This window comes from Strix uralensis, chromosome 6, assembly GCF_047716275.1.
Source record: "Strix uralensis isolate ZFMK-TIS-50842 chromosome 6, bStrUra1, whole genome shotgun sequence".
Lineage (NCBI taxonomy): Eukaryota > Metazoa > Chordata > Aves > Strigiformes > Strigidae > Strix > Strix uralensis.
Genome location: NC_133977.1, coordinates 14098503 through 14119654, shown reverse-complemented (window position 1 = coordinate 14119654; position 21152 = coordinate 14098503).

Genomic DNA, 21152 nt, shown 5'->3' with positions numbered 1-21152 from the left:
CAAGGCCATAGGGAGACACAGGGAGAGAAGCTGTGTATTTCTGCTGTTTTCAGCAGATTAAGCTACCTCAGGCAGAGCCTGGCTAACTATTTAGAGATCAATTTTAGCATGTGAATAATCCCCTTAACTCTTTCCATAGAAAACATGGGGGAGTGGAGCCATCGCCTACCGGCATGGGCTGGGAGCAGCATGGCTCCTGGCTGCAAACCGAACATGCAAACCAAGGCAGCAGCCACAGCCTCAGCCGTGCCTGGCTCCTGCCACCCCACAGGGAAATGACCCCCCTTGAATGCTGCAGAGGGGCACAGGTGTACCCCAGAGGGGAGGAAGGGCAGAAGCTGTCACTTCCAAGTAAACATCACCACATCAGCCTTTCACAGTATCATCATGTAAATGGCTGTGCTTGCAGGACACAGGGGAGTAGGTCTGCATTCACAAGAATACTATTTATGTCATTGTAACTATTTATAAGCTTTCACAAATATCTGTAAAATGTGCTTGATGATCCACAGGGAGATTTGAAATGATGTGACTTTGTGAAAATCCAAATCCAAAAATACGATGCAGATCAACCTGCTCAGCTGGGACAGGTTTGCAGGAGACAGGGACTTCCCTGCACTGGCTCTCCAGGAATGAATTTAACTCAGACATCAGTGTGAATTGACATCCCTGCTGCTGAACTGAAACATGTTTAGTGAGAAGGTGTTGAGTAGGGAAAGATGAAGTCATTTTCATGCTGTGGGGCCACACTTACTTACCCAGGCTGGGGATCAGTATGAAATGGAGCCTGATGCCTTTCAGCTGGATGGCATGGGGTGGCTTAAAAGTGGGTCTTGGCAAAAGATTTGGGTGAGACCTTTCTTGGAAAAAAAGAGTCTCTGTATTCTTTTGGGTATTGCCATGTTTCTTGTGCTGAGAAGGAAAAAAAAAATGAAAAAAGTCAAAGTCACGTCAGTGCTTTCAAAATAAAATTACTTTTTAAGTATTCCTGGGAATTTCATGTGAAAAATTATAAGGTTTTTTTTTAGAAAGTGCCATGTTCAAAGAAAATATTTACTTTTAAGTAAAACGAGATTGCTGTCAGTGAAGATTTTCTCCTCCTGCACAGCTTTACAGTACCCAAAGATTGTTGGTCAACGAAAACCGAGACAGAATTTTCCCAGAATGTTGAAGTTTTTTCTTGCTTTAGACAAGATCAGTACTGAACTTTGGTTTTGATAGAAGGGTCAGCTCCAAACTGCTGTCATTAAAAAAATTTACTCCGAATAGAGAGAAATCTGGAGCTGCAGCTGCACAAGATGCTTGGGCTTAGGACTGCTGGCCACAAGTGTGCCGTGCCATGCTGTGCTGGTGCAGCGCTGCGCCTGGCCTCTGCCAGCATGGCCAGTGCCTGTCAGGGATCATGGCCACGCTGGCAGCACTTTCTTGCATGTTTCTCACTGGACTGCAAGGATCAACCAAGCCACTTAGCACTGTTTGCTGCAACTCTTAAGTCTGCCTTAAAACGCAGCGTATGGCAGCACTTTAAAATAGAATCATTCATTATTAATTAGGTCACAATAAAAAAATCCTATGGATGCATTCGTGACGTTAAATGAGCCGATCCCAAATAATGTGATTGTAATGAATTCCAAAGGAATAAATAATGACTGGGCCATTAGCATAAAGTGCCAGCCACAGCTCTGCGCTGCCCGCCGGCACCCGCCCGCCTGGCACCGCTTCCAAACCCACCCAGCCGGCCGCCGGCCCAGACGTGGGGGTCCCTGGCCACAGGCTGGCGTGGGGGTGGTGAGGTCTGTCCCACCACGGGGAGTTGCTGCAGGGAGTCAGGGTACTTCGGTGGCTCCTGCCAGGGCTTGCAGTGACATTGCCCCCAGGACAGCCACCCCAGAGCCCCTTTACAGGCAAGAAGCAGGATAAGGTGGAATCATGCAGGAAGATATTTTTGCACCTCTTGCTCTAATATATAATCAGAGCTTTTGTTCCGTGTCTTGCACAACCAAATTAATTAGAAATTTATCTGACCAGAAGTTCAGTTCAGCGTGCATTTAAGGCAGAGGCCATCCCTGTGCACATATTTGCTCTTTTTGTTGTGGAACAATTATCTGTCCGTTTAGGAAATGCAAAATTTGTTTCTATTTTAATAGACGCTCTTAACCGTAAAAAAAAATCAGGCCGCTTCTGACTGTAGTGTGCTTAAAGACCTCTGAGAGGAAAACATCATTTGTAACCCCTCTCCTCCTATCCAGATCATGGCCCCAGGTGTTTCCAGGTGGCCGTGGGGCAGGCAGCAGTGCCAGCCCACACTGGCACAGAGATGGAGGGGAAGATGACAGGATGAGGCCAGAGGGAGAGAGGCGCAGGGAAGGAAAGCAGGGATGGTGAGTTACTGGGAAAGAGAGCTGTTTCCCCCAAGCCATACGGCTGGTGCCGAGGCAGAGCAGTGTGGTGAACACAGCAGCAGGGCAGGGACTAGTGGCAATGGGGACACCAGCCCTGGGCAGAGCCCTCCATCGGCCTCACCGGACACACTGGCAAATAAAATAAATAGGTAGAACAGGTAGCAGGGACGGCGGCGGGACCTGTTTTGTCAGCATCCCCTTCCCTCCCAGCAGCCGAGCAGACAGGCGCGTCAGGTGCCTGTGCCCCTCTTATGTCTGCTGTTAAAAAACCCAGCCAGGGAATGTCATTAGAAACAGCCACACCATCTGCCTTTTCCTCCCCTCCCCTTTAAATAAGGAAACACCTTGTCAAACACATCCCACTAAATATCCCTAACACCCTCCCGCGCGCTTCGCGCTCAGCGGTTCGCGGGATCGTGCACCATCTGGACCCTCGCGCTGCGTCTCAGCGGCGAGGCCCCGGCTCGGACCCCACCATGTGCCCCACGGCCGCCAGCGGGTCTGATCTGTGCCACCTGCATCCATGCATGGCAGCAGGAGGTCACGGAGTTAAGCAAAAGCAATGAGTTCATGGGGGAAAAAAAAAAAGTCCAGCAACTCCACTTCATATTGCTTAACCTAGAAAATTAACCAAGGAGGACCTTAGACACAGACATTTATTAACATGTAAATGGACTGAGTCAGCAATTAGTCAACAGTCAGCATAATTGACTAGAATATAGTAATTAAGTTGCCATTTAATAATTCCTATTTCATTTAAGGTAAATATTTACTACAATCATGGGTTTTCCATTGTCTTTTGCATGGAAACCCAGTGTCTGTTCCGAGGGTCTGCATCAAAGTTTCTCAAGAACTTTAAAAAGTCAGGTTGCCTCCTCCTGTCCTCACAATGCCGGTCCCTGATGCCATGGGTGAGAGTGGCTGAGAAGCATCACCTGATCTCCTGTGCTTGGAATGGGCTCTGCGGGACCCCACACCCAGAGGCTCCAGGCCCTGAGCCACGCAAAGTGGTAGCTGCACATGATTTGGGGCTTGCCCCGGCTCAGCTACCTCCTGCCCGTGCCCCTGCAAACCCAGGCAGTGTCTCAGACACACATGTGTGCGCAGGCACACTCACACACACACTCACACACACCCCCTGCTCACTGACCGTGCAGATGAGTCTTTGTTCTTGGTGATTACTGTGCAGACAACACACTCACCCGGCTGCGCCGAGACACTGCGTACGAACCAAGCAATGTGCTGATAAGTGAAATAGTGTTGAGAAGAGCCTTAGGAGATAGAAGAACATTATTTTAAATTATCTTGAACATAAAAAACAAAGTGAGGATTTGGCAACCTTGCAGCAAAAACCTCAAAACCAGTTATTCCTTTTAAATAAAAACAAAAATGAGAAACAGTAACTATTAGAAATCCCACCTGGTGCTTTCTCTGTGTTAATGATGCTTCTTAAATTGCATGTGGATAAATGGTAATTTTGTCTCACACCATTAAAAACTAATGGAACCCTTGATGATAAGAAATGCCATAGCTAGCTTGTTGGAAAACGTTTAATTAATAAAGTAATAAAATTATTGTAAACTAGTGCAGTTTCACAGAGGATTCAATGGGATATAAAACAGATAAAACATCCTTGAGAGTTGGTACAAGAAATAAATGCTCCTCTATAAAAAGCAGCACTATAAAGTTAAGCTGGTCTGTGTTATACCAAGTTAAGACAAACTGTAGTGATAGTAAAGGTATTCAGATGAGCCTTTCATGGGAAATGGTGGGAAAACCTCATGAGTGCAGGCAGGTGTGTTTTTGCAGGAGCAGAAAGCCGATGCACCTTCCCTTCACTGGTGTGAGGCCAAAGGTGGCTGCTGACGGGAACTGCAGCTCTGTGAGCCCATGGGAATATTTTGGTGCTGTTACTGCTGTTATCGGCCAGAGCTCCCAGAGTCAGTGAGAGAGTCTCCAATAGCCTGAGCAGGTTTGGGGTGAGGCACCATCCGACCTTGCTGCTACAGCTACTTCGCTGCGTAATTTTTGTGAAGCAAGTGGCTGGCAGAGAGCAGAGAAGAGGGGTCAGACACTTCACTCCCAGCCACCCTGCTGCCAGGGACTGAGCCCCTATGCATCTCTGCACAGCCGGTTTGCAGGTCCGTGCAGGTGGCCGGCTGGTGGCACGGGCAGTGGCACTGCTGCCATGGCTGCGGTACCAAGCACTTGCACATCAGGAGCTCGGTGCGTGTACATGGCATCTCGGCTGCTCCATGGGCAATAAAGGGCTGGAGAGGGGCAAACATGAGGAAAAACACACCAGCGGTGAAGGCTGGGTACTGCTCCTCGTCCTGCTGCTGACCCCAAACTGTGCTTCATGTCCTCCTGAGGACTTTTCCTTGCAGTCTTTAGGGATGAGTCTCCTGTAACTGGGAGACTGTAAAGAGGCTTTCACATTGCATGAACTGTGCCAGGTACCACTGGTATGTACAGCTTAGTATGTACATACAGCTGGTATGTTAATGCTTGTGTTCATTAGCCTCTTATGGCCTGATTGTAACAATGGGATGGTCAGACCTTAGCTGTAAAAAGTCCGCTCTCCTCACTGCAGACATTGCTGTGCCCACTGATACAACAACTTCTGATTAGTGATTGCAGCATCATCTACTTTTGAGTGCCTTTAGTTTCATCTGCAGTCTCCACCTTGATCCTTAGTTAGAAGCCATGCTGCTTGATCTCTAGTTTTAAAATAAAGTGGGGGTTTTATGTTTGTTTGTTGTTGTTTTTTTTTTTTAAAGCACATCAGCATAAATAAAACTGCCGACAATAACAGTCACCCAGCCCCCCGGGTGTGACAGCACACCAAGGGGCTCCTTACTCACTTTGGCCTTGGTGCATGGACAAACGGGCAATGTGAGACCTTTTCCCCACCCAAAGCACCATCCGCCTCTGGGAAAAATACTGTGGTTTCCTCTTGTAGGCAGATTTATTTTTGAGGTAGCCTCAAAAATGTGGGCACAGGGAAAAGCCTGCCACTCTTTACTGAGGCAGTGTGAAAATGTTTATGGGGCTTCATAATTCAGCCCCACTGGCAATACCAGCAATGACTTTTTTATCTCCTTGGTGTGTGAGAAATGAAAACATGAGTGGGAGTTCAGTAAGACTAGTACGGCCAAGGCTGGGATATTTGTTCCCTGGCAAACTGTGATTGCTCTTGATTTAGCCACAGTTTTCTCAGCTGATGTTTTGCAAACCCAGCAGAAGATTCAGCTTTCAAGGCTCTGAAAGTGAACGCAGGGCTGGAAGCCATCCCTGCGCTCACCGGCAGAGAGTCAGGCCAAGCCACCTCCTTTCCAAAGATGTTGCTGGTCCCAGGACTGCACGGCTGTGGGGACAAAGATTTAATCTTTTATTTTTCCCATATGTCGTAAGTATGTCATAAGATGATGACAAAATAATACAAGTCGGTGGCTGCTTGAAACTTTTTTTTTAGCAGCTGTGTTTTTAGAATATTATAATTAACCATCCTTTTGCCTTAATCACTTTAAGATTTCTAAAATAACTATTTTACTGTACCTTCCCTCGACATGAAGCTTCCCCATGTGGGAACCATGACTTTATTTTCAGTAAGGGAGGGCAGAAGAAGCAGGGCAGAACTAGAAACACAGTCAGGTTTATCAGTAGAAATTACAGCATAAATTACTGAAATTACTATAATAATTTTAATTTACAGCCATTGTACTACAAGCAGGAAAAGAGGTGACACTGTACTTAATCTACACAATGACTGAGTCACTTCACCCAGGCTCGTTTTTGCAAAAATTTAAATTAAGTAAGCGTGGTATTTGTCAGGAAAAATAAAGGGTGAACTGTGAGTAAAGGGAAAAATATTTGTCAGCTTGCCAGGGAGAAGCGTGATTAAAAGCTGACTGTTAATAGAGCATGTGGGTGACAGGGCTGTCTCACCACGCAGTGCCGGCGCCTGGCTCAGGTAAAAGCAGAGGGCTTCAGCTCAACAACGCACTCCTGTCTGTCAATGTTAGGTTGTTTTTTTTTAAAAATGACATGTTTTCTTTTGGCAGATGGGAACAAGCCTTGAAGAATAAATTTTTTGGAGGCAGACAAATTGGCTGCCTGGAAATATATGTATTTAGGAACCTGTCGGGTGGCTGTGAGTGTCAGCACCATCCCAGCTGAGCTGGCCGGCACCGCTCTGCATCTCACACACTCCAATCTCCCTGCAGTTCCCCCAAATCCCCAGCCGGCCACTGCCAGGCCAGAGCAAAATGACAACTCTGATACAAGATTTGCTCTGGATATTGCTGATATTGCTTTGTGCCTGCCTTATAACACTTCCCCGTTGGCTATTTCTCCAGTCAGGGGATTTTACCCAGATGAATGTGCTTGCCTCCCTCTCATCAGCTGCCAAAATCCAACTTATCTGTAAGTGGAAATAACGCTGTGGCCCCCGGTCGATTGGAGCCGCAATGCTCTTTACGAGAGGAGGCAAAATAAAACTGTTCCCCATGTTAACAGCTGCGAAAGCTGACGTGCTGAGAGGTTAAGTGATTTGCTGGGTGTGAAGGAGGATGGCACCCGGCTCTCAGGAGCCCCATTTCTGCAGTGGTGGAGGTGGCATGGGGTGGACGGGCAGCCCCGTGGGGGGACCACAGACCCTGGGCATCACCACCAACCCCATCTCCTCATCACCTCCCATCCCCATCCCCACATGAGCAGCTGGTGGAGGGAACCACCTGCAACGTGTCTACCCCCAGACCAGGCATAAAGAAAGTTTCACCAGTGAAAAAATATATTCTTCAAAAATCCCCCCAAAATTAGGTACTGAAAGCGGGTGTTGGGTTTTGTGAGCCAATGTCAGAAATAGGTGGCAACTGGAAAGATTTTTGAACATCTCAGCAGCGCCTGAATGTTGGTGGTAAGAGAAGGAAGAGGTAGATTAAGCCAAATCCAGACACCTTGAAGCCCACATCAGTGTACATGGCCAGCACAGGCTCTTGTCTGTCTCGGGACATTTAGGCCTGTTTGCTTAACCAACAGAAACGGGCACCTTTTAAGAGCAAGTCAGGATGCCCAGATCAGAGCCTAAGTATCTATATAGTCCTTCAATAGAGGTGGTACAGCATATGTTAATACAGCAGAATAGTTAATTTCTAGAAATGTCATATTTATTGCTGCTTTATTAGAGGAATGTGCTAGACATGACGTGGATGTATATATGCAGGTAGGTAATAAAAAATGTACAGTAAAAGGCACACTCAAAATTAGGCAGCGTTGTTCCCCAGTTTTGTAGGGTCGGTAAAACTGGTAGCAGCTCCCTAGCAGTGGCTTCATCTCCACGCTCGCAGTGTGTGTTCTTAACACCTTCCTTCACTGCAAAACTGAAGTATTTAACCCAAAACATACAAACAAATCTGTTATTCTCCTCCTTTATTAACCTTCCAAGTCCTCTGAAATCTCACACGAGGAGAAAGCTCTTCCCTTTTCCTTTGTCTAAGCAAAGAGGTTTAAACTTTACATACAAATAGACACATGCATACGTGTAAACCTACCCATGTAATCAGACACATGCAGCGCACCCTTTCTCCTTCTCTATAAATATATATACACATATGTATATCCACAGATATACAGGCATGTGTGCGTATGTGTGTGTACAAAGAGAGAGAAAAAGACTCTTAGAAAATGAAAGACAAATGTTAGAGAATGATATTCCCAAGCCCTCAAATCCCTAATCATGAGTTTGATGCAATATTTGCCCTAATGGGAAATGATAACTGGCACTATTCCAAAGCAAACCTCGAAGAAAGGAGCAATAAAAAAGGAAAATGCTAGCTTGGCAGTTAAAGAAAGAGGAGCCGAAGCGAGAACTGCTGTCGGAGATAATAAAGAATTAACCACAAACCCCTTTTCTATTAAGCACAAAAAAGGATATTAAAATAACATGCCCCCTCCCTAAATGTTTCAAGGCTTGTGTCATGCTTTTCTGTGCAGCTTCCCTGGGACGTTCTGAGCCACAGGGCTGCAGCCCCGTGCAACCCGCCTCCCCAGCCTCCCCTCTCGTGCGAGGAAGACTGCTCCACTCCAACACACAGCAACTCACTTACAATCGTGCTCCTATTTTTTTTTTTTTTTAACTTACATATTATGTCCCAAATCTTGCCCTTTCCAAGAAGAGGGAATATGGTCACAGCCTGTGACCATGTGGACCTGCAGGAACTGGCTGTGATAGAGCAGTTCTGACAGGCTCTCTCTACCCTTCTCTCCCCTTGGGAGCCTACGCACAGCGAAGCCCGCTGTACAGTGCAGCTTTGTTATATCATCCATACTGTCCATCGGCACAATGACATCTGCTAAGTATACAGTGAGTCTTAGAGCTCTGTTTTCTGGTTGTAGCGGCAAAGATCAGTGCTTTTACCTTCACATTCTTACTATGATTTTTACATCAGGGCATTTTCTCACTTTAAAAATTACATGTGATAAATTACACAGAAAGCCCCATGGATCTGGGACAAAAAAATGGTGAAAAAAACCTGAATCAACAGCTGCTAGATATAGGAGAGAAGAAAACAGAAGGGAGGGCTATGAGTCAGGAGGCACTTTTCCATACAGTATCCCCCTCGGGAGCTCACTGGGACATCCCATAACGTTACCAACAAAGAGACGCTTCTGTCTGCTGATTTTTGGATGACAGAAGTGGGGCTGACTCCCAGTGCATGTGTGCCTCAGCACTGGAGATGCCCTCATGCAGCGCTCTACAGCCAGGGACACAGTGGAGGGCCCCAAATCAACACCATTTCTGTCTGTTCTCATGACGTATAGGGTTTCAGCAACTACTTTTGCCCATTTTGTGACGACCCAAACCATTTTAACAGCAAGATCCAACATAAACATCCCTTGAAATCTACACCTCAACTAAACAGCAGATTTTACAATGGCGATTTTAAATTTGCAAAAGAAGTGGTACTCAGTGCACTACAGACCCAACAGGTTGAAGTTACCCCTTTATATCAAGTCAAAGAAACCCTCAATAATCTCATATTTCAAAGCCGTTATGACCTAACTTTGATTCATTAGTGCATAGGCAGGCATTAATCACACGCTGTAATGAAATGTAACAACTCCTTTGGTACTTTCTTATTATCTGGGTCTTTAATATGCAGTTTGACAAGAGCTAGACTGTAGCACCTCGAATGGGATTTTGTAGGGCCAGTGCTTGCTTGTGCTGTAGGAGTGCCCCAAACCCAAAATGACACAAGCCAAAAAGATGAAGATGCAGTAAGGAATTGCTAAGAGTTTATCATAAATGTTGAATGAAGTACATCTGCTAGTAAGAGCTTATTTACAAAAACAATGTGTATATTGCACAGGGGAAAAAACAAAAAAAAGCCCACCTGTACAAGACATTCTTTAAACCTAAATGTCTTGCTCTTTTAGAATTCTAAAACTCTTTGTGAAGGAGATATAATCCACAACTCAGGAAACTACTAATGCAATCTATCTTTCAGAGACAAAAATCAAAACTCCCTCCTGAGCTATGTCAGTGCAGAAAAGCAGAGTTAAACATCAGCTGCTTTTATCTGAGTGCCCAAATTTAAAAACACTTAACCAGAATTATACCAACTATTACATGGTTTAAAAGCTGATCGTTTGTATGCCAGTACCTGTCTAGGTTAATTTCTAAGCTGAGCTTAAAAAAAAGAGATCAATAAAGGTGTAGGTGGAGACGTTTAAAAAATAACTACTGGAAATGGTGAGCCAAGATCTTCAGAACAACTTGTCTCTGCCTGAGGTACAGGCAGGCAAGTTTTTAGATCAGTCACCTACAACTGTGGTGTCATGAAGTGGAAAAATACCACTGAGAGTCATTTTTAGCAAAGAACACCAACAGCTCCTCTCGCATTCGCATCCAGTGAAACTCTATTCCAGTTAGATTCATTGCCAAATTGTAAATTCTTATTTGATTTATCAATCACAATTTTATATTGTTAATTCGTATGTTCATTAGACAAATCTATTCCTCCAAGGTAATCAGTTAAGGTACTGCTGGCATGTGGACATGGACAAATGGATAATTCTTAATGACCTTCCAAGCTGACATATTTTTGGCATCAGTTTTCTGTATCCTAATTTCAAGCTGCCTCTCTGGTGTTATCGTAGGGCTGACTTCATTCAAGAAGGAAGACTTGCAATTGGAGGTTGCTAGTAGGATTGTTCCCATCAGTTATCAGCAGAACAAGGAACAATTAAAATTATCTCCTTGGATGAAACCCCCATGTTTCCAGCTGGGGAGATCGGTAAGCAGTCCTCTAATTCAGCAGCCCTGGAGGAGAAAACATTCCCATTGTACAATTTGACCAGCTTTGTGACTTTTTCAGTACTTCCACAGTTAAATAATTTTTGGCCTGCAGATGCTTGGTGCAAAAAATAATAATTTTGGTAAATATAGGTCATCCAGGCTACTGTTCTGCCGGCTGGTCCACACATTGCCCTCCCACAAGGCCAGGCCAATATCACAGATCTTCTACTGCAGGTTAATGTGGTGCAGGTGAGTCACAGACCAATGTACATATGGCATAGCCATCTATTGCAGGTGTCCAATGGACACTCTTTAGACCTGTAGATGGATCCATCGCTGGCTGTGGATGCCAGGTTTGCAGCATTACAGAGAGATTAGGCCAACTACCAGAAAATGCAAGAAAGTTTTCCATATTCTTGATTTGATAGATGGGATTTTCCCAGCTGAATGACAATTATTCACAGTGATACCCATACTCCACAAGACCAGCTCTCTCCATATAGGCATCATCCCCGCTGGGGCTGTGTGGGGTCTCCATCCCCAGCCTCACACCATTACTGCTGCTGACCCAGTGCCATGAGAAGGGGAAAAAAAGGCAGTGCCCTACACACAAGTGTTTCCACAGTGCTTCCCAGAGCAGATGTGGGCAAGGAAAGAGCAATTTATGGCATTTTCCAGAGGCTACAAGAGACAGGAGGAAGAAATATTGGGGGAAAAGCTGGGGAAGGCAAAGTGCCGCCATCCACTGAGGTTTGGCAATTGGCTTTTATGGGTTGGGGGGCAGGCTGGGAAGGGAGTGAGATGGGATGGGAGAGAAAAGTGCCAGGAAAGAGACTTTCCTCAGCTGATGGCCGATGTGACCAGCCCAGCCCCTCAAGAAGGAGCCACTGGGGCGAGAGGTGGTGGGTCACAGGAGAAGCTGGCAGGGCCGTGCGTGCGACGTGCGTCCCCTGCGCACAGCGGGCTGCTGGCAGCACCCAACTGCCTCCAAAAAGTTGAAGAAAAAGAGTTTGCATCCCTTCCTCAAAAGCACAGCTCGGGTTGCAAATCCAAATGTATGGACAAAATGTAAATGCATTGTGACAAGCTGTACGGAGAATCAAAACAAGGAACAAGGAGCGTATGTTTCTTTTAGAGAAATGTCCTTTATCTCGCAGGCAGAATGAAGCGTGTGGCATTCAAATGTTAAGATTTTTACACACTTTCATGAAATACTAAAGAGAAACAAAAAAAAAAAAACCAACCAAAAAAAAAAAACCAAAAAAAAAAAAAAACAACAAGAAAATAACCCAAGTCCGTGTCACTTCTCAGCTAGTTTGGTTATTGCTGCTCCTGAGTACTGTAACATATGCACTTTCCCTTTTGAAAATGTATCAAAGTTGTTATTTTGGGGGTGGGATAAACTCTTACCCATGCATATCTTATGTTTCGAAGCCAAGAATGCTTAAGAACCTGCTCTGGATCCGCACATCAGATGCATAAGTGATTAGTGACAAGTGACACAGAAACAGAGAATGTGCTGTGTTACGATGAATAATAAACGCGCAATTTATGCAGGCAGAGTGAGCGGGGAAATGGCATCCTGCACTTTTTCCATATAAATAATGTGAATCTCTCAGCAATGGAGCCAGGCCGACCGGGGAGTTTCTCTAGCCCGCCAGCCACGCAAGCCGGCGGGGAGCAAAGAGGGGACAGGCGAGGAGGGGTCGCCCATGAACAGGGCTGCTTCTGGTTTCCTATGGGTCATTACAGAACAAACTGATGGCAATTGTCTCTAAACTAGAATCAACACAGGAAAAAGATTCACAGTGGGCAATATTTTTCACTCTCTGGGAGAAAGAAGCTTTTAGATAAATGAGAAATATTCACTGAAAAATACTATAATTTTCTCCTTCCTGGGCTTCTGGAGAGCATCACTACAGTGTCCGGTGTAATAAAATTGCCTTGCAATAGGATTGGTGGCATCTGTCTGAAAAAGCAAAAAATAGTTAATTTTTGAATGAACAAACTCAGTTTTTAGCTGAAGTTTCTCCAGGAAAGGTGAGCACACACCCCTGGGAGGCTGGTAGGGCTGAGGAGAGCTGGCAGCAGGGTTACCCAAAGGGCTGAGGTGTACCTGGTGGGCACCTTGCTACTCTTGCAGTTTTCATTAGCAAAACCACATATAACCCCTAAAAAAACCCAAATGCCAAAACCAGACAGACATTCGTCCTTAGCCCAGCTCTTCTGTTTCTCCTCTTGTGTGTGTCTGCCACACACAAACACCAGAGTTGCGGGGTGATGCACACGCATCCTCCCTCAGCCCTGCATCCCTCAGTCACACACTCAGCTGGGGGGGGACAGTCCCAGGCTGGCCATGGGGGCTCCTGCAACATCCCTGCTTTGCTGCTTGCTTTCCTCTGCCCCTTACTGCCCTCCCACAAATGAGCCATCCTCCAGGAAAAAGAGAAAGAATTTTTTTTTTTTAAATTAAAAAATATCCCAAATGCACCTGCTACTTAACTCTGCACATTTTTTCCTGGCTGTCCTGGCCTGCCAACTCCAAGCAAGCTTTTCTCTCTCATTTTTACACTCTCTCTACACTTCCAGAAATGTACGCACTTGGATAAAAGTAGAACTGAGAGGGGAAAATGCATATTCTGTTAAATAAAAAAAAAGTTGAAAAAAGTGTCTAAAAGATGGATGCGTAAAGAATTCATACCCATACTTTAACTCTGCGTTTGAGTTATATAAACTGAACTGTGGTAATTACCAAGCTCCTCCAGATTAATAAACAATTACCATAGTAACTACACCATCCTATGAAACCTATGCTCATGAATTTTTAAAGCATAAATGGAAATACACGCCAGTTGAAAAAGTCTCCTATTTATTTTGTTCCTGGAAGACAAGGGAGACAGATCCATTAAAGGATCTCATCAAGTTATTTCTTCCTCTGCTGGTTCCTGCAGTCACACTTCGGACAAGTGCCATATATTATGTACCAACTAGGAAAGTCCATTACGCAGCGTGGGGCTGTGGGGTGGCGAGCGGCAGGGCTGGCCTCGCACCCTGCTCCCCCAGCAGCCCCTGTACCATCACACCTTGTTTCCCCGGACTGTTTTAGGCGACGTGATGCACCTCTTTATTTGCCAAAATTTAAGGGGTTAGTCGGCAGAGCAAGTTGCCCAATGGGCTCTTTTTATTTTTTTTTTATGGATAACATGTGAGAAAAGCTTTCAGGTTGATGTTGTCTGACCACACATGGGAAAGACATCTCTGTCATATTGGTAAGCAAACTATCATGAGACAATGCACACATCCAAATCTAGCCTTCCACGGCACGGTGTGACTGAGCCTTATTTCCAGCATATCCACCAGCATCCCACCAGGCTGACCCTACTGCAGGGCACGCCACAGCCTAATTTCCATGAGTGGACAAATCCAGCGTGAGCCTCTCTCATGCCAGAGCCTTGCACCTGGGGCCATGCCGGGCACAGGCGTTCAGCCACCAGGAAAGGGCCCGCGCTCCTCCTGCCTCTGAGTCACCCCTTCCCTCACTTCCTCACAGGAGGCACCAATGATTAAACACAGTCTATGAGATGCACTCAAGGTCATTAAAAAAAAAGCTTTCTCCTCTACCAATGTCAACTCTTACATTTTACTACCATAGATGAAAATTTGATTTGAAAGCTTGCACCCCTATTTCGAAACTTTAACAAAGCTGAGCCTGGCTTTACTGCACTTTGCAATTTGTTTGTAACATGTAAAAAGAAACATATCAAAATGCCAAATAACAAGATTATATATCAACCTGTTGATAATTCTGACAGGAAAGCTGAAAAGCAGCAGTGAGTTAAAAAATACTGTTCGGCATTTGCAGTAATAGTCTAAAACATGAGGTGAGACCTCTACGCTTCAAGTTTGAGCCACTTACTTTTGATAATTTTGATGAGCTGAAATAATATCCCCCTTTTGCAAGAAAGTATTTCTTCAGACACTCTGAGAGTTATGAAAGCCATTAAATCCTTGTGGATTGAAGGTAGAAAAATAAATTGTATGTATTTTAGACTTTGAATGATCTTCCTATAGCAATTTTCGGGAAAAAAACCTATGAAGAATTCTGCAATTTTAATCTCCTCAGTAGCTTCCCATTACTAAACAAGCAGAACGCCACAGTACAAATGTGGATGTTACATGTCATCTTGATCTGCTGCTTTTTTCTTTCATTAAAGCTTTAATGCAGCAATTATGGCTACGTTGCCCTATAAAAAAAGGAAAAGGCAGTTTACTTTAAAAAGTGAAATTGCATAGCCTACTATTTAATTATACACAAATGTAAATGGCCTATTTTTCCATAACTGGTTATTACAGCACTGTTTTACTTTCTGAGTTTTCACAATCTCTAAAACCTACAACGCTTCCTGCTATATAATTGTTTTGCTACATTATTGTTTTCATCTTATTTTTTCTTTTAATGCGAGTGCAGCGGGATAAATCTTGGTTTTAAGCCAGCCAGTACTTCATCTACTTAAGCTTTTATAGATGAAGATTGCTGTAATTATCAGAATACCCGCTTATTTCTGAAGTATTATCTTGGCAACCTGCTGGCATTTACAACCAATTAACAAGCTTTGCCCATTAGTTGCATAAGGGGTATCACAGAGTAAAGCCATTGTGTGCTAATTTTCTATTTTAGATAATCAGTTTGGCCATCCAAAATGGAAAGGGGAAGAAAAGAAAGGTTTGACACCCAGTGGCAGACATGTAAAAATGACTACATGCCTCCCAGAGACAAAGGTATCCAGCGCCTGCATGATTGCTTCACTGTCGTCACCACTGGGTTTTAAGTATTTATTCCCTTTGTCTCTTTTGGAAGAGAAAATAGAAAGTACAGCTTCGGCAAAGTAATCATGTCCTCTTTTTATTTTTTAAACAGACTGGCTTCTCCCTCTGTCCTCTCAGGCTTGTAATTTCACCAAATTGTACAAGTGTTAAACACGATTTCCAAAAAAAAAAAAAAAAAAAAAAAAAGAGAAAGCGAGTGAGCGAAAGAAACCTGGCTGCCGGTAGAAATCACAGCTTTCCTCTCTAATCACAGGGGCCGAGCAGAGCCCTCGTGCCGAAGGCAGCCCCTCTCCCTCGCCTTACCGGCACCGCACTTGCTTAAAGCCATGTGCCGGCCGGGGGTTTTAACCCGGCACCACTATTAGCAAATGGGCTCCTGGACATCCTTTGGGTCCCGGCTGTTGAGCTGTGCACCAGCCCTGGCCATTTCCTCCCTGCCCTGGAGGGTTTGGGGCAGGGGGACCCCCGGCACAATGCTGGCTTGGGCAGTAATGCTGGGCACTCCTTCTCCCAGGGGAGAGGGGAATAAAAAACTGTGAGAGTTTGGGGGATGTTTTTAAGCATTAACCTTTGGTTAAGGCAGTGTTTGCTTTCCGCGTTGTCCGGTGCAGAGAAGGGAAGATGCAGCACCATGTGGGTACCCTGGGTGGGAGAATGCTACAGTGCTGCATCCTCACGACATCCCCCGAAGTGCTCAGCCCCACCAGAGCCATCTCCAGAGCTGCCTCATGAGCACCCCAGTCCTGCTCTGCTGGCCCATTCACACAGCCTTTAGTTGTGTCCTGCCTCGAGCACAGGGACCATACCCCAAAGTCGGCACAACAGGGATGTGGGCACAGTCTGCTCCAGCACCCCAAACCATCACTGCTCTGTCCCTGCCTGCCCATGCCAGCCCCTGTCTCCGCCTTCCCACCCCATCCACACTGCCCACCTGGCACCAGGCACGAGGTTTGGTCTTCCTCAATCTGCTTGCCCCAGGCCTAAGCTTGGCCTTCCTCCACATCTCCATCCCATCCTGCCTGCACCAGCCAGGACCATAAGGGCCCCCTCCATGCAGAAGCTCGTCCCGCACTGCACGTCAATGGGCAAAATGGGGCTCTGATCCTGCCCAGGGAGCCTCAAGGTAAATAACAACAATGAAATGATTATGCTGCAGGCAGCAGGGTTTGCCCATTTAATTGTATATAAAATTAGATGTTAGACCTGGTATAGATGCCTGCGTTTTGTAATAAGGATAGAAAGTAATCAGTTTAAAGATGAGTGCAGTCCTTAAAGCATGGTTAGATCCCATTTACTCCATTGAACAGAACGGGTGGATGGTTCCTGTTGTAAAATGGTTTTATAAAATGTAGCGAACTGTACAATGACGTGTTTTATTTGCCTCCTGTGGTTTAGATTCATATTTTGCTTTAGCATAAGTTAAACAAAATTAAGACTATGATTATGCTAAGAGGATGCAGCCAGTAAAGATAGAAAATGTTGAATTCCTCAAAGTCGTAAAGAATTATCAACTGTGCAATTAGTAAAGACTGAACATATACACTGAAGTCTATTAAGTCATAAATGAATGAGAAAAATGGTGTGCTTGGCAATTTGATGAGTATATTTCTCTTAATTATTTTAAATTAATTGCTATTGGCTACAATAATTAGAAAATTTAAGATTTAAGTAAGGTACGGCATAACCCCTCTCCTACGAAATGAATCTAGTTATATAGCCAAACCCTTTTTTTAATTATTTAGGCTACTGAAAAGGAAGAAGTAAGAAGGGTCGATGAGCAGAGTGCTGGGAATGTCTCTGAGCTCCTCACAGCCTGTCTCCTGCAATGCTGCCCCAGGCCCTCCGCTGCTGGCAGGGAGCACAGAACCGCCCAGCAGCCCTCTCTCCTGCAAGCTCCAGCAGCATGAGAGCTCACAGATGACCATTTTCAGGCACCCCTGAATACCTCCCCCCGCCAGATCTGGCCTGGCTGCATGGCTGTTTGCAGTCCCCGCAGTGGGGCAGCACACCATCAGCCCCTGCACCACCAGCTGCTTGACATTTCTCCTCTGCATGGTTACAAGAAGATTATTGTTGAAATGAGGAAAACAAAAAAAAGTGGATTTCTCCCAGTCCTTCACTCCTGAAGGACCCTTGAGAGATGAAGCTTATCCCAAGCTAAAGGAAAACAGTTTTGTGAGTGGCCCTTATGTAAGTACCATACCAGTGTAGCAGTTTACCCAGAGGCAGCTAAGGTGTTCTGTGGTGCCTGGGCTCTACGGGCAGCAGGGAGCAATGCTCCACAGAGGTGCCCCGCGTCCTGCTGCAGGAGCCCTCCCCAGCTGCCCGTGGGGCACTAAAGGCCCCATGTCCTGCAGGGCACAGCATCCCAGCTCCTGACACTGAAGGGCTGGCAGGCACTGTGGCAGGGCACTGGCAGGACAATGCCGCTGCCTAGTGTCTAGGCACTGCACGGTCTTCTTGGGGTGGTTTCAAGATGCTACAACTAGCCAAGGGGAGGAACTGAATGAGACAACGGGTATTGTCAAAAAATGAGCATTTCAGAAAAGCCAACATGTTTTTTTCTGATGTTTTGTAAATTAAAAATTTATATTTTCTGTTCTGAAATGTGATTTGGAGATCACTTGTAGTTGCATTTCATTTCCTTTTCAGAATAAAGATGGTTAACCATAAGACAGATATCAGAAGGTATACCCTTTTTCCCACATTTTCATATTGTAACAAGAAAAAAAGAAAGCCTGTATTTTAGGGGAGTTTCTTTCAAAGTCTCAGGTGAAAAAGCAGCTATTTGCCCAGTTCTAATTAAGCCATTCACAGCCAAGCTTAGTGTGTCCCAATAGCCTTAACCAAGAAGATGACAGAGACAACTGGAAAATAGGTGAGCAGAGAAACTACCAGGGAAATTAAACAGCACCCAAAAAATCCCCATTATATGTTCTGCATTTGCAAGGGAGGAGACATGTTCCTCCAGGACTCTAATCTCTATCACTAATATTATTATTAAATATTTACACACTACCCGCAGTTTGCATGACACTTTGCAGAGATAAAAGATGCTCTCTTTGTTTATCTGATATAGGCTGTAAGATCTTCAGTGAAAAGAAAGTAAAGTTAGCAGAAAGAAAACATGATGAAGATTAAGAAATGGATCTAATGCTGGTGACCCAAAAGCATTTTAAAATTGTAACAGAGCATGGGACTAAGGCTGAGGGAAGCTAATGGCATCAGGGCCCATTCTGCTTTGAGTAGCCAGCCGACCACCTTTCAAACTCACAGTGGTCATGTGGACCTATTCCCCTGCAGCTGTGACCCAAAGAAAATAATGGCATTCTGTAACCCCTAGGAAAATACCTTTTTTATGACTTGTCTAAGGAAAAGAGAAGTTGGGCTGCCACAGTTCAGCTGTGTGTTTTCCCAGACTGCAAAAGTGGGAGAAGGACCAGTACACTGCACCACTGAGCCGAAAATAGAAATAAGAGTTGCTCAGTCCTTCAGCTTGGGTTTCCTGCATTTTACTTAGTTCCCTCACTTAATTTTCACTTCTGACAGTGCAACTAGAGAGCCCCGATGAATTCAGCCTTCCCTGTCAGACACACATGGCTGGGGTGGCTCTGGCCTTCAGCTGTGGGGTGAAGCACTGCAGCAGCAGGAAAACAAAGCAGCAAAGGTGGAGAAATGGCAATGGTCAGCACAACTCTCTGCCTCGGGCATGGGTCGGACTCCTGTTCAGCAAAGTACAGGGAATGCACCTCTACTGAAATGACACTAAAAACCCCTCTTGTGGAGGATAACATTCTTTCTATAAAGTCTATGAAATAATTTAACATATTTTCATGTAGACATTGTCAACATCCTGGGTAGCCAAGCCAAGCCCAATGTTAAGCTGCTGTAGGAGAACGCCCCTCTGCTGCCTTTTCCCCCGGGCATGGAGGGGACCCAGCGGGCCCAGCAGGCGCCAAGCCCACCCCACAGCTGTCCCACCATGCAGTGCCACAGGGCCCATCCCCAAAACCCCCAGGGCTGGGGGGACTCTGGAGGTGGCAGCAGCAAAGTCAAGGCCATCGGGCTTGGGGACAGCAAGAGGGAGGTGAAGAGGGGAGATGCCAGCGCCTCCACCAGAGGAGGTCTGGGTGTCCCAGCTCAGGGGGCAAACACTCCTGGGTCCCCACCACCCACCTATTACTTGCCTTCACAAACTTGGTGATCATGAAAAATAAAATTTCTTCTTTTTAAATTTTCAGAAGTAATCCTAGCCTAATCAATGATGATGAGAGCTTTCTCCAGGTCTCCTAGAAGAGATACATTTGTAGATGGACCTGAGCCATCATGCAGAGAGAAGCAGCAGCACTCATCACATCACCTGAGACAACAATGGGCAGGACATGCAGGACAGATGAAGTGTAGTCTAAGGCATATAGCAACATATAAATCTGCAGACACACGCATGCATGCACACACACATACATATGCACTCATATATATATATATATATATATATACATATACACGCTCCTAGCAACTCGGTTAGATTAATTTGCTTTGGCTATTCCATTATTTTACTGTAGTCCTTGTATAGTACTTAAAGAATCAGGTTAAGCATTCTGCATTAGATACACAAACAATGCTTCTTTACCTCCACATGGGTGTTGTGAGACTTTAATTAATGTTTGTAAAGTGCTTTCAGATCCCCAGAAGAAAGGCACTATAGAAGTGTGAAGTCTGATTATTTCACAGTATACAAAAGTAGAGGTGAAAAGAAATATTCTCCTCCTTACACATAAAACTACTGATCTCAACTCCTGCATTTAAAAACCCAAGATATTAAGAAAGAAAAGAATTCTGACCATGAACCTACTTCAGGCTTCTCCTTTGCCTTTTTCATCTGATTTCTGGTTGAGTGAAATAATAAACTATTGTATTGCTGTAAACTCTTTGTAAGTAGATTTGACTAAGACAACAGAGTTCAGTGCCAGCAGCTACTCTGATCATTCTTTTAAATGGAAATTTACCGTCTGCTGCATCACATGGAAAAAATATAGAACTATTTTTCACAGCTTGTTCACTGAACAGATTATTGGAGGGAAGAAAAAAATAAAAAGGCTTCATTTTCTACAGTTCCCAAATCTCAGTGTAGAAAGTCTTGGCAATTTCCTTTTGAGAGGAGACAGATTTCACTTTCACATTGATTTAACAATGAGAAGTGCGTCCAAAATGAGGGCCTGATTCTGAACATTTAAATGGTTAGCCATGGTTGATTCAATAGCTTATCTATGGGAGCAAAATTACTCACATCCATAAGTCTATGTAGGATCTGGTCCTAATATAGAACCAGTTCTTGATGTCATAAAATCTTTTTTAACAGCATCTTGTGTTACATTTAATTTATTTCACATGGCCTCATAAAATAAGATAAAAGCTTGTAAGTCTAAAAGTCATATAAAGAGGATGGAAAAAAAAAAGGTCCTACAATGTATTCGTGTTTATTAAATATTATCTTCATGCAACTTATAGAGTTTTAACTCCAGAATTTCCAAATTTTTTCTAATCCTAATAGCAGTCAGCAAGAGCTGCCAGTGCGTAATATAAACAGATTACAACACACATGCTCTTTGGAGAAGAAAGTC